A 13,877-nucleotide genomic window follows, 5' to 3' on the forward strand; every position below is an offset into this window, starting at 1 on the left:
TGCTATACTAATACAAATTAATGAGAAGTTCTAACTCTGCTATACTAATACAAATTAATGAGAAGTTCTAACTCTGCTATACTAATACAAATTAATGAGAAGTTCTAACTCTGCTATACTAATACAAATTAATGAGAAGTTCTAACTCTGCTATACTAATACAAATTAATGAGAAGTTCTAACTCTGCTATACTAATACAAATTAATGAGAAGTTCTAACTCTGCTATACTAATACAAATTAATGAGAAGTTCTAACTCTGCTATACTAATACAAATTAATGAGAAGTTCTAACTCTGCTATACTAATACAAATTAATGAGAAGTTCTAACTCTGCTAATACAAATTAATGAGAAGTTCTAACTGAATACAAATTAATGAGAAGTTCTAACTCTGCTATACTAATACAAATTAATGAGAAGTTCTAACTCTGCTATACTAATACAAATTAATGAGAAGTTCTAACTCTGCTATACTAATACAAATTAATGAGAAGTTCTAACTCTGCTATACCAATACAAATTAATGAGAAGTTCTAACTGCTATACTAATACAAATTAATGAGAAGTTCTAACTCTGCTATACTAAATACAAATTAATGAGAAGTTCTAACTCTGCTATACTAATACAAATTAATGAGAAGTTCTAACTCTGCTATACTAATACAAATTAATGAGAAGTTCTAACTCTGCTATACTAATACAAATTAATGAGAAGTTCTAACTATACTACAAATATACTAATACAAATTAATGAGAAGTTCTAACTCTGCTATACTAATACAAATTAATGAGAAGTTCTAACTCTGCTATACTAATACAAATTAATGAGAAGTTCTAACTCTGCTATACTAATACAAATTAATGAGAAGTTCTAACTCTGCTATACTAATACAAATTAATGAGAAGTTCTAACTCTGCTATACTAATACAAATTAATGAGAAGTTCTAACTGCTGCTAATACAAATTAATGAGAAGTTCTAACTCTGCTATACTGACAAATTAATGAGAAGTTCTAACTCTGCTATACTAATACAAATTAATGAGAAGTTCTAACTCTGCTATACTAATACAAATTAATGAGAAGTTCTAACTCTGCTATACTAATACAAATTAATGAGAAGTCCTAACTCTGCTATACTAATACAAATTAATGAGAAGTTCTAACTCTGCTATACTAATACAAATTGAAGTCCTAACTCTGTTCTAACTTAATGAGAAGTTCTGCTATACTAATACAAATTAATGAGAAGTTCTAACTCTGCTATACTAATACAAATTAATGAGAAGTTCTAACTCTGCTATACTAATACAAATTAATGAGAAGTTCTAACTCTGCTATACTAATACAAATTAATGAGAAGTTCTAACTCTGCTATACTAATACAAATTAATGAGAAGTTCTAACTCTGCTATACTAATACAAATTAATGAGAAGTTCTAACTCTGCTATACTAATACAAATTAATGAGAAGTTCTAACTCTGCTATACTAATACAAATTAATGAGAAGTTCTAACTCTGCTATACTAATACAAATTAATGAGAAGTTCTAACTGCTATACTAATACAAATTAATGAGAAGTTCTAACTCTGCTATACTAATACAAATTAATGAGAGTTCTAACTCTGCTATACTAATACAAATTAATGAGAAGTTCTAACTCTGCTATACTAATACAAATTAATGAGAAGTTCTAACTCTGCTATACTAATACAAATTAATGAGAAGTTCTAACTCTGCTATACTAATACAAATTAATGAGAAGTTCTAACTCTGCTATACTAATACAAATTAATGAGAGTTCTAACTCTGCTATACTAATACTGCTAACTCTGCTATACTAATACAAATTAATGAGAAGTTCTAACTCTGCTATACTAATACAAATTAATGAGAAGTTCTAACTCTGCTATACTAATACAAATTAATGAGAAGTTCTAACCCTGCTATACTAATACAAATTAATGAGAAGTTCTAACTCTGCTATACTAATACAAATTAATGAGAAGTTCTAACTCTGCTATACTAATACAAATTAATGAGAAGTTCTAACTCTGCTATACTAATACAAATTAATGAGAAGTTCTATACTAATACAAATGCTAACTCCCTGCTATACTAATACAAATTAATGAGAAGTTCTAACTCTGCTATACTAATACAAATTAATGAGAAGTTCTAACTCTGCTATACTAATACAAATTAATGAGAAGTTCTAACTCTGCTATACTAATACAAATTAATGAGAAGTTCTAACTCTGCTATACTAATACAAATTAATGAGAAGTCCTAACTCTGCTATACTAATACAAATTAATGAGAAGTTCTAACTCTGCTATACTAATACAAATTAATGAGAAGTTCTAACTCTGCTATACTAATACAAATTAATGAGAAGTTCTAACTCTGCTATACTAATACAAATTAATGAGAAGTTCTAACTCTGCTATACTAATACAAATTAATGAGAAGTTCTAACTCTGCTATACTAATACAAATTAATGAGAAGTTCTAACTCTGCTATACTAATACAAATTAATGAGAAGTTCTAACTCTGCTATACTAATACAAATTAATGAGAAGTTCTAACTCTGCTATACTAATACAAATTAATGAGAAGTTCTAACTCTGCTATACTAATACAAATTAATGAGAAGTTCTAACTCTGCTATACTAATACAAATTAATGAGAAGTTCTAACTCTGCTATACTAATACAAATTAATGAGAAGTTCTAACTCTGCTATACTAATACAAATTAATGAGAAGTTCTAACTCTGCTATACTAATACAAATTAATGAGAAGTTCTAACTCTGCTATACTAATACAAATTAATGAGAAGTTCTAACTCTGCTATACTAATACAAATTAATGAGAAGTTCTAACTCTGCTATACTAATACAAATTAATGAGAAGTTCTAACTCTGCTATACTAATACAAATTAATGAGAAGTTCTAACTCTGCTAAACTAATACTAATACAACTCTGCTATACTAATACAAAGAAGTTCTAACTCTGCTATACTAATACAAATTAATGAGAAGTTCTAACTCTGCTATACTAATACAAATTAATGAGAAGTTCTAACTCTGCTATACTAATACAAATTAATGAGAAGTTCTAACTCTGCTATACTAATACAAATTAATGAGAAGTTCTAACTCTGCTAACTCTGCTATACTAATACAAATTAATGAGAAGTTCTAACTCTGCTATACTAATACAAATTAATGAGAAGTTCTAACTGCTATACTAATACAAAAGTTCTAACTCTGCTATACTAATACAAATTAATGAGAAGTTCTAACTCTGCTATACTAATACAAATTAATGAGAAGTTCTAACTCTGCTATACTAATACAAATTAATGAGAAGTTCTAACTCTGCTATACTAATACAAATTAATGAATTAATGTGAGAAGTTCTAACTCTGCTATACTAATACAAATTAATGAGAAGTTCTAACTCTGCTATACTAATACAAATTAATGAGAAGTTCTAACTCTGCTATACTAATACAAATTAATGAGAAGTTCTAACTCTGCTTTGATACAAATGAATGAGAGTTCTAACTCTGCTATACTAATACAAATTAATGAGAGAAGTTCTAACTCTGCTATACTAATACAAATTAATGAGAAGTTCTAACTCTGCTATACTAATACAAATTAATGAGAAGTTCTAACTCTGCTATACTAATACAAATTAATGAGAAGTTCTAACTCTGCTATACTAATACAAATTAATGAGAAGTTCTAACTCTGCTATACTAATACAAATTAATGAGAAGTTCTAACTCTGCTAATACTAATATACAATACAAATTAATGAGAAGTTCTAACTCTGCTATACTAATACAAATTAATGAGAAGTTCTAACTCTGCTATACTAATACAAATTAATGAGAAGTTCTAACTCTGCTATACTAATACAAGAAGTAACTCTGCTTTATAATAATAAAATTAATGAGAGTTCTAACTCTGCTATACTAATACAAATTAATGAAGTTCTAACTCTGCTATACTAATACAAATTAATGAGAAGTTCTAACTCTGCTATACTAATACAAATTAATGAGAAGTTCTAACTAATACTGCTATACTAATACAAATTAATGAGAAGTTCTAACTCTGCTATACTAATACAATACTTACAAATGAGAAGTTCTAACTCTGCTATACTAATACAAATTAATGAGAAGTTCTAACTCTGCTATACTAATACAAATTAATGAGAAGTTCTAACTCTGCTATACTAATACAAATTAATGAGAAGTTCTAACTCTGCTATACTAATACAAATGTGAGAAGCTTACTAACTGTGAGAAGTTCTAACTCTGCTATACTAATACAAATTAATGAGAAGTTCTAACTCTGCTATACTAATACAAATTAATGAGAAGTTCTAACTCTGCTAATACTAATACAAATTAATGAGAAGTTCTAACTCTGCTATACTAATACAAATTAATGAGAAGTTCTAACTCTGCTATACTAATACAAATTAATGAGAAGTTCTAACTCTGCTATACTAATACAAATTAATGAGAAGTTCTAACTCTGCTATACTAATACAAATTAATGAGAAGTTCTAACTAATACAAATTAATGAGAAGTTCTAACTCTGCTATACTAATACAAATTAATGAGAAGTTCTAACTCTGCTATACTAATACAAATTAATGAGAAGTTCTAACTCTGCTTACTAATACAAATTAATGAGAAGTTCTGCTATACTAATACAAATTAATGAGAAGTTCTAACTCTGCTATACTAATACAAATTAATGAGAAGTTCTAACTCTGCTATACTAATACAAATTAATGAGAAGTTCTAACTCTGCTATACTAATACAAATTAATGAGAAGTTCTAACTCTGCTATACTAATACAAATTAATGAGAAGTTCTAACTCTGCTATACTAATACAAATTAATGAGAAGTTCTAACTCTGCTATACTAATACAAATTAATGAGAAGTTCTCTAACAAATCTGCTATACTAATACAAATTAATGAGAAGTTCTAACTCTGCTATACTAATACAAATTAATGAGAAGTTCTAACTCTGCTATACTAATACAAATTAATGAGAAGTTCTAACTCTGCTATACTAATACAAATTAATGAGAAGTTCTAACTCTGCTATACTAATACAAATTAATGAGAAGTTCTAACTCTGCTATACTAATACAAATTAATGAGAAGTTCTAACTCTGCTATACTAATACAAATTAATGAGAAGTTCTAACTCTGCTATACTAATACAAATTAATGAGAAGTTCTAACTCTGCTATACTAATACAAATTAATGAGAAGTTCTAACTCAAATTAATGAGAAGTTCTGCTATACTAATACAAATTAATGAGAAGTTCTAACTCTGCTATACTAATACAAATTAATGAGAAGTTCTAACTCTGCTATACTAATACAAATTAATGAGAAGTTCTAACTCTGCTATACAAATAATGACAAATTAATACAAATTGAGAAGTTCTAACTCTGCTATACTAATACAAATTAATGAGAAGTTCTAACTCTGCTATACTAATACAAATTAATGAGAAGTTCTAACTCTGCTATACTAATACAAATTAATGAGAAGTTCTAACTCTGCTATACTAATACAAATTAATGAGAAGTTCTAACTCTGCTATACTAATACAAATTAATGAGAAGTTCTAACTCTGCTATACTAATACAAATTAATGAGAAGTTCTAACTCTGCTATACTAATACAAATTAATGAGAAGTTCTAACTCTGCTATACTAATACAAATTAATGAGAAGTTCTAACAAATCTGCTATACTAATACAAATTAATGAGAAACTCTGCTAATGAATACAAATTAATGAAGTTCTAACTCTGCTATACTAATACAAATTAATGAGAAGTTCTAACTCTGCTATACTAATACAAATTAATGAGAAGTTCTAACTCTGCTATACTAATACAAATTAATGAGAAGTTCTAACTCTGCTATACTAATACAAATTAATGAGAAGTTCTAACTCTGCTATACTGATACAAATTAATGAAGTTCTAACTCTGCTATACTAATACAAATTAATGAGAAGTTCTAACTCTGCTATACTAATACAAATTAATGAGTTCTAACTCTGCTATACTAATACAAATTAATGAGAAGTTCTAACTATACTAATACAAATTAATGAGAAGTTCTAACTCTGCTATACTAATACAAATTAATGAGAAGTTCTAACTCTGCTATACTAATACAAATTAATGAGAAGTTCTAACTCTGCTATACTAATACAAATTAATGAGAAGTTCTAACTCTGCTATACTAATACAAATTAATGAGAAGTTCTAACTCTGCTATACTAATACAAATTAATGAGAAGTTCTAACTCTGCTATACTAATACAAATTAATGAGAAGTTCTAACTCTGCTATACTAATACAAATAATGAAAGTTCTAACTCTGCTATACTAATACAAATTAATGAGAAGTTCTAACTCTGCTATACTAATACAAATTAATGAGAAGTTCTAACTCTGCTATACTAATACAAATTAATGAGAAGTTCTAACTCTGCTATACTAATACAAATTAATGAGAAGTTCTAACTCTGCTATACTAATACAAATTAATGAGAAGTTCTAACTCTGCTATACTAATACAAATTAATGAGAAGTTCTAACTCTGCTATACAAATTAATAGAAGTTCTAACTCTGCTATACTAATACAAATGAGAAGTTCTAACTCTGCTATACTAATACAAATTAATGAGAAGTTCTAACTCTGCTATACTAATACAAATGCTATACTAATACAAATGAGAGTTCTAACTCTGCTATACTAATACAAATTAATGAGAAGTTCTAACTCTGCTATACTAATACAAATTAATGAGAAGTTCTAACTCTGCTATACTAATACAAATTAATGAGAAGTCCTAACTCTGCTAAACTAATACTAAATTAATGAGAAGTTCTAACTCTGCTATACTAATACAAATTGATGAGAAGTTCTAACTCTGCTATACTAATACAAATAAATGAGAAGTTCTAACTCTGCTCTACTAATACAAATGAATGGGAAGTTCTAACTCTGCTATACTAATACAAATTAATGAGAAGTTCTAACTCTGCTATACTAATACAAGTTAATGAGAAGTCCTAACTCTGCTAAACTAATACAAATTAATGGGAAGTTCTAACTCTGCTATACTAATACAAATTAATGAGAAGTTCTAACTCTGCTATACTAATACAAATTAATGAGAAGTTCTAACTCTGCTATACTAATACAAATTAATGAGAAGTTCTAACTCTGCTATACTAATACAAATTAATGGGAAGTTCTAACTCTGCTATACTAATACAAATTAATGGGAAGTTCTAACTCTGCTATACTAATACAAATTAATGAGAAGTTCTAACTCTGCTATACTAATACAAATTAATGGGAAGTTCTAACTCTGCTATACTAATACAAATTAATGAGAAGTTCTAACTCTGCTATACTAATACAAATTAATGGGAAGTTCTAACTCTGCTATACTAATACAAATTAATGAGAAGTTCTAACTCTGCTATACTAATACAAATTAATGGGAAGTTCTAACTCTGCTATACTAATACAACTTAATGAGAAGTTCTAACTCTGCTATACTAATACAAATTAATGAGAAGTCCTAACACTTCTGTATAAACTCTGGTGAATAAAGACGAACTCTAACAAATGGCGGGTCTTCACTCTGATGTTGTTAATGAATAGATTTGTCACGGTTTATATATCAGAACTATAGATAAAACATCCATGATATTTGTTCAGGTGTAGGTGTTAATAATGTGTCGTATAGTAAAACAATCGATGTAAAATACGACATCTGACACGTAAGTATATTGATCTTATCAGCATAATTATTTTTATTATTTATTGTTTCTTGGAAATAAGACTGTCTAAACAAATTACCAGCAATGTGAATATTGGTACAGATATGATTTCTTTCACTATTTCTAACGGTTGTAATCCGAGGGCTGTCTGCACTAAGTGACCGAAAAGAGGGAAGACTCCAGCCATGGCCAGTTACTATTATGAATGAATAGTGGGTTTCTCTGTCTCATTATAATGCTTCCACGGCTTAAAAGTTAAACACGTTCAGTAAGAGGTTTCGATCCCGTAACCTTCTGCCACATTATGTTGTACCATTAAGTTGTGCTTTAAATCTCGCATTGATAAGTTTTGGTTCATTGGTCTGCTTTGATTATGAGTATTATTATAATGTTTGATATGTTGTTTACCTACCTATATATAACACAAATATATCATATGGATATTTATATATATAAATTCTTAGTACTTCAGAGATACGTAATGTGTACATTATTTGAAACAATGACTTCAATAAAAGCAACTTAAAAAGAATAAATAACAGAATTGTGGTATTATTACAGTAATATATTGAAGAATAAAATATTTAGAATACGAATATTAAGGTTCTAAAATGATTTTAATATGAAGGTCGCGAGCTATCTTTGTTGGCAGCACTTCTCAGGATAAGAAATAAAACATTAATATGAACAAACAATGACAAACACTGGTCCACTGAACATGTATATTATTTCTCATTCACCCTTGAGCTCGTAGAACCCACTGAAGAAAGCCTGTTAGTACATAAGGTGTGTCCTGAGTTGAATGTAAGCCAAACCGTCACTTAAGGGCTCTTGAATATACAGATATGGGGTGGTGGGCTCACGTAATGTTTTATAAGTGACAATTAAACTGCATTGGATTGATGGATTAATGTTATTACATGACTGTATTTCGTAAAATAACTAAATTGTTTATTTGTTTTAAGCATATAGTTACACAGTGCTCTGTCCATCGCCAGGTTTCGAACCCGGGACTGGTAGTGTTGTAAGTACTAAAATGTATAGCTGAGCCAACGTAATAAAACTATTCCACCGATAAGGATATTTATTGTATTCAGTCTTTAAGTGTTCCTTTATTTTTCAAAGAATGATATTGACAGTTGCTCCTATCTACTTACGTATTCCTACGTGTTATTTCATTCACTAGAGAGAAGTTGTATCGACTGAAGTGATTCCTTACCAAACACTTCAACAGAAATGATGTCTTCACCAAACACTTCAACAGACAGAGTCACCGATATAAGATGGTTGAATTAAACAAAACCTGGGGAGAGACCACTCGACTCATAATCTGTCAGTCTCGAGTCCGAGTCCCGTTATTGTTGATGTTCTTTCAGCCGTGGGGGGGGGGTTGTTACAATATGACAGTCAAGCCCTCCACTCAATTAGAGTAGCCTGATAATTGGCGGTGGGTAGTTTAAACTATAATTCATAATTAAAGATGGCTAGCACAGATAGTTCTCGATTAGCTTTGCACGAAATTACACAAGTTAAGTAATTAAAATGTTATATGACCTATTGTAAATATGACTTGAATGGTATATAACCTATTGTAAAGATGACTTGAATGTATATAACCTATTGTAAAGATGGCTTGAATGTTATATGACCTATTGTAAACATCACTTGAATGGTATATAACCTATTGTAAAGATGACTTGAATGTTATATGACCTATTGTAATCATCACTTGAATGGTATATAACCTATTGTAAAGATGACTTGAATGTTATATGACCTATTGTAAACATCACTTGAATGGTATATAACCTATTGTAAAGATGATTTGAATGTTATATGACCTATTGTAAAGATCGCTTGAATGTTATATGACCTATTGTAAAGATGGCTTGACTGTTATATAACCTATTGTAAAGATGGCTATGTAGTCAGATCCATCAGGTAAGAGTGGTTGATTTATTCTCTAGTTCAGCAGCCATGTATATACCTTTCTTCAGTTTCAATTAAAACTAAAACTTCCGATAAGAAAAGCAAGTTCTTAACGGTATTGTGGCTTCACAGACCACACCTTTAAGAACTTCCATATATAGCAAAGATTTGAATAAAAGATGTTACGCTTTCCTGTCTAACCCGGCCTTGGCAGGTGGTTAAGGCATTCAATTCTCAGTCTTGGGTTCGAATCTTCGTTACACCTAACTTGCTCGTTTTAGTCGTCGGGGCGTTAGAAAGTGACGATTACTTCCACTATCCGGTGGTACAAGAGTAGCTATTCAGTGAAATAAGGTGGTACAAATTCAGTGTAGTCACACTTATTGGTATAATTATGTAAAGAGACCACAGATATGTATCTTATACATACAAGTATTATTTCATCCTCTTTATTGGAAAGTAACAAATTACCTGTATTATTGGTAGGAAGATATATTCTGTTGTGTCATGTTATAACGACCTTTTTATTTTAGTTAAATACTAAAAACATTTACAGTTCAAGCAGTGTTGAATTCAGAGTACGTTTGAATAGAGGGAACATCAAATTCTTTAGAGTCTTTCTACTTGTTGTTAAAGCCACATAGTGGGTTAACTATACTCCACTGACCACGGGTATCGAAACCAAGTGTCTAGATTGAATCTTTCATAGCTTGTGTTGAGCCATGGAGATAGTTGGATTCTTATGAGTAATAATACTCTAGAATGATATTCACAATAAAGAAAGGTTTTACATGGTTGATCAGAGGTACGTTTAAAGACTTAAAAACGCTAAATTTATGGGCTTGCTCCCGGCAGTTGATAGCGTGCACATAGCAACTTGTAAGGATTATCTTACGAGTATAGAGAAATGACTGTAGTACAGATTTTGATAAAATTAAATATATATATATATTAAGTTTTATCTTCTGAAAGTCAGAAGTAAGAAATCTATAAACACCTCGCCAGAGGGTGTTAGGTGAACGCTAAGATAAGGTTATTTTTAACTCTGATTTTAGCTGTTTTAATTTGAAGATGTAATAAAGCAATTATATATGATAGACAGTTTTTATTCATTTATAACTTCACGGATATTGAAGGTGACCAAACCAAAAATAAAAATCACGTTGAAGAGATAAGTACAGCACTGGTCTGACTTGTTGTTGTACATATACTTGTTATTCCATTTCTTATGTAGGTATTTTTATTGTTTCATTACTTATTGCTGTATTAGTTATGCAGGTATATTTATTGTTTCATGACTTATTGCTGTATTACTTATGCAGGTATATTTATTGTTTCATTACTTATTGTTGTATTAGTTATGCAGGTATATTTATTGTTTCATTACTTATTGCTGTATTACTTATGCAGTTATATTTATTGTTTCATTACTTATTGCTGTATTACTTATGTAGGTATATTTATTGTTTCATCACTTATTGCTGTATTACTTATGCAGATATATTTATTGTTCTGTTACTTATTGCTGTATTACTTATGCAGATATATTTATTGTTCTGTTACTTATTGCTGTATTACTTATGCAGGTATATTTATTGTTTCATTACTTATTGCTGTATTACTTATGCGGATGTATTTATTGTTCTGTTACTTATTGCTGTATTACTTATGCGGGTATATTTATTGTTTCATTACTTATTGCTGTATTACTTATGCAGGTATTTTTATTGTTTCATTACTTATTGCTGTATTAGTTATGTAGGTATATTTATTGTTTCATTACTTATTGCTGGATTACTTATGCAGATATATTTATTGTTCTGTTACTTATTGCTGTATTACTTATGCGGATATATTTATTGTTTCATTACTTATTGCTGTATTGCTTATGCGGGTATATTTATTGTTTCATTACTTATTGCTGTATTGCTTATGCAGGTTATATTTATTGTTTCATTACTTATTGCTGTATTACTTATGCAGATATATTTATTGTTCTGTTACTTATTGCTGTATTACTTATGCAGGTATATTTATTGTTTCATTACTTATTGCTGTATTACTTATGCGGATGTATTTATTGTTCTGTTACTTATTGCTGTATTACTTATGCAGGGTATATTTATTATTTCATTACTTATTGCTGTATTACTTATGCAGGGTTTTTTTATTGTTTCATTACTTATTGCTGTATTAGTTATGTGGGTATATTTATTGTTTCATTACTTATTGCTGGATTACTTATGCAGGATATATTTATTGTTCTGTTACTTATTGCTGTATTACTTATGCGGATATATTTATTGTTCTGTTACTTATTGCTGTATTACTTATGCAGGTATATTTATTGTTTCATTACTTATTGCTGTATTGCTTATGCAGGTATATTTATTGTTTCATTACTTATTGCTGTATTGCTTATGCAGGTATATTTATTGTTTCATTACTTATTGCTGTATTACTTATGCAGGTGTATTTATTGTTCTGTTACTCATGTGAGTATGTTGATTGCTGATTATACAAGTGTGTTTATTGTTATATTAATTATTTATTGTTGCTTTATTTATATAGGTATAAGTAACATAAATACATGTAATATATATATATACAATAGAATGAAAACAACTGGTTTACACTTTTAATTATTACTTTTAGTGTCAATATTTACGTTCTATGTTCATTCGTCTAACCTTCATCGCCTGCAGATAAATGTACGTTTTGTTCTACTCAGAATTTTCTACGATATTTCTCGATTGTTTATATAAACTAGATTCTTTACATGACTAGTCTTGTATTTTCTCTATGTTTTATTTCTACTCACTGTTTGATAGAAGATAGCAGCTTTGTTAAAATAACTTTTCTAAATGTTCAAAGTCACTGAAGGTCGTGCGATGAGGGACGTAAAGTCTCTAAATCAGTAACTTCAATATGGTGATCTTGAAAACAGGTTAAGTCTGACAGCTTTGGGTGAAATTTACTAATTTTAAATTTAAATCATAAAGTATGTTGTTCCACAACATGGTTTATTTATCTTTAATAAATTGGTTGTTATTTAATATGTAAATTATTATTGGCTAACAAGAAACTATTAACTACACACTTAGACGCCGATTAAAACCACCTCTGCCAAAAATCTTATTTAAGGCCTCCCAGCGCTCTTTATTATCGTTAAATGTGTGTAATATTAAATAATAATTTATCTACTTAACGACCGAAGCGTCTCTCTAAGGATGGTACTGTAATTATTCTGTAACAGAGTTGATATGGTTGGTTTTGAATTTCGCGCTAGCTCCACGAGGGCTATCTCTGATAGCCACCCATACTTTAGCAGTTTAAGACTAAACTACGAATAGTTGAATTGACCGTTACATTATAACGTCCTCACGCCTGAAAGGGAGAGTACATGTGGTGGAACGGGTATTCGAAGCCAAGACCATCAGATGGTGAGTCAAACGCCCTAACCACGTGACCAAGTTCATATAAATGTGGTTTTAAAATTTAGATTTCACTACATTTATTGTTTTTATAACTGAAAATACAAATAAAACTACTAACACGTAGATAACAGAGTGGTATTTGTAGCAGAACATCATATTGTTAATTAACAAAAACCGTGTTATTTGTAAATATCTATATTATAATTTTAATGTGGAACAATGTTTTGTTATAAGTAAAAAAAAACAACAACAAATATTTTGCTTAATATTATTTTTACGGTTTCTATACCTGAGGTGGGCAGAGCACAGATAACACATTATGTAGTTTCGTGTTAAACTACATACGAACAAATTATTTTTATTGTTGGAATTTTAGTGCATTAAATAATTATAAAGCTAATATGAGGAAATAAATAGAAAACAAAACACAGTTATTAACTTAACGTTGAATAAAGATACTGAAAATAGTTTTATCCACTTTAGATAAACTGTGTGCTTGTGAAGTGTGGTAAATGAGAATCAAGATTACGTTTCTGAGGTTATTACTGTCTAATCCGAGTAGACAGTCGATAGGAAGTATCATTATCCTTCCATTGGCAATATTTTTCAGGAACTGTATTAAGTTTGCTGGACACAAATAAATCT

This window comes from Tachypleus tridentatus, chromosome 12, assembly GCF_004210375.1.
Source record: "Tachypleus tridentatus isolate NWPU-2018 chromosome 12, ASM421037v1, whole genome shotgun sequence".
In the NCBI taxonomy this organism is placed as follows: Eukaryota; Metazoa; Arthropoda; class Merostomata; order Xiphosura; family Limulidae; genus Tachypleus; species Tachypleus tridentatus.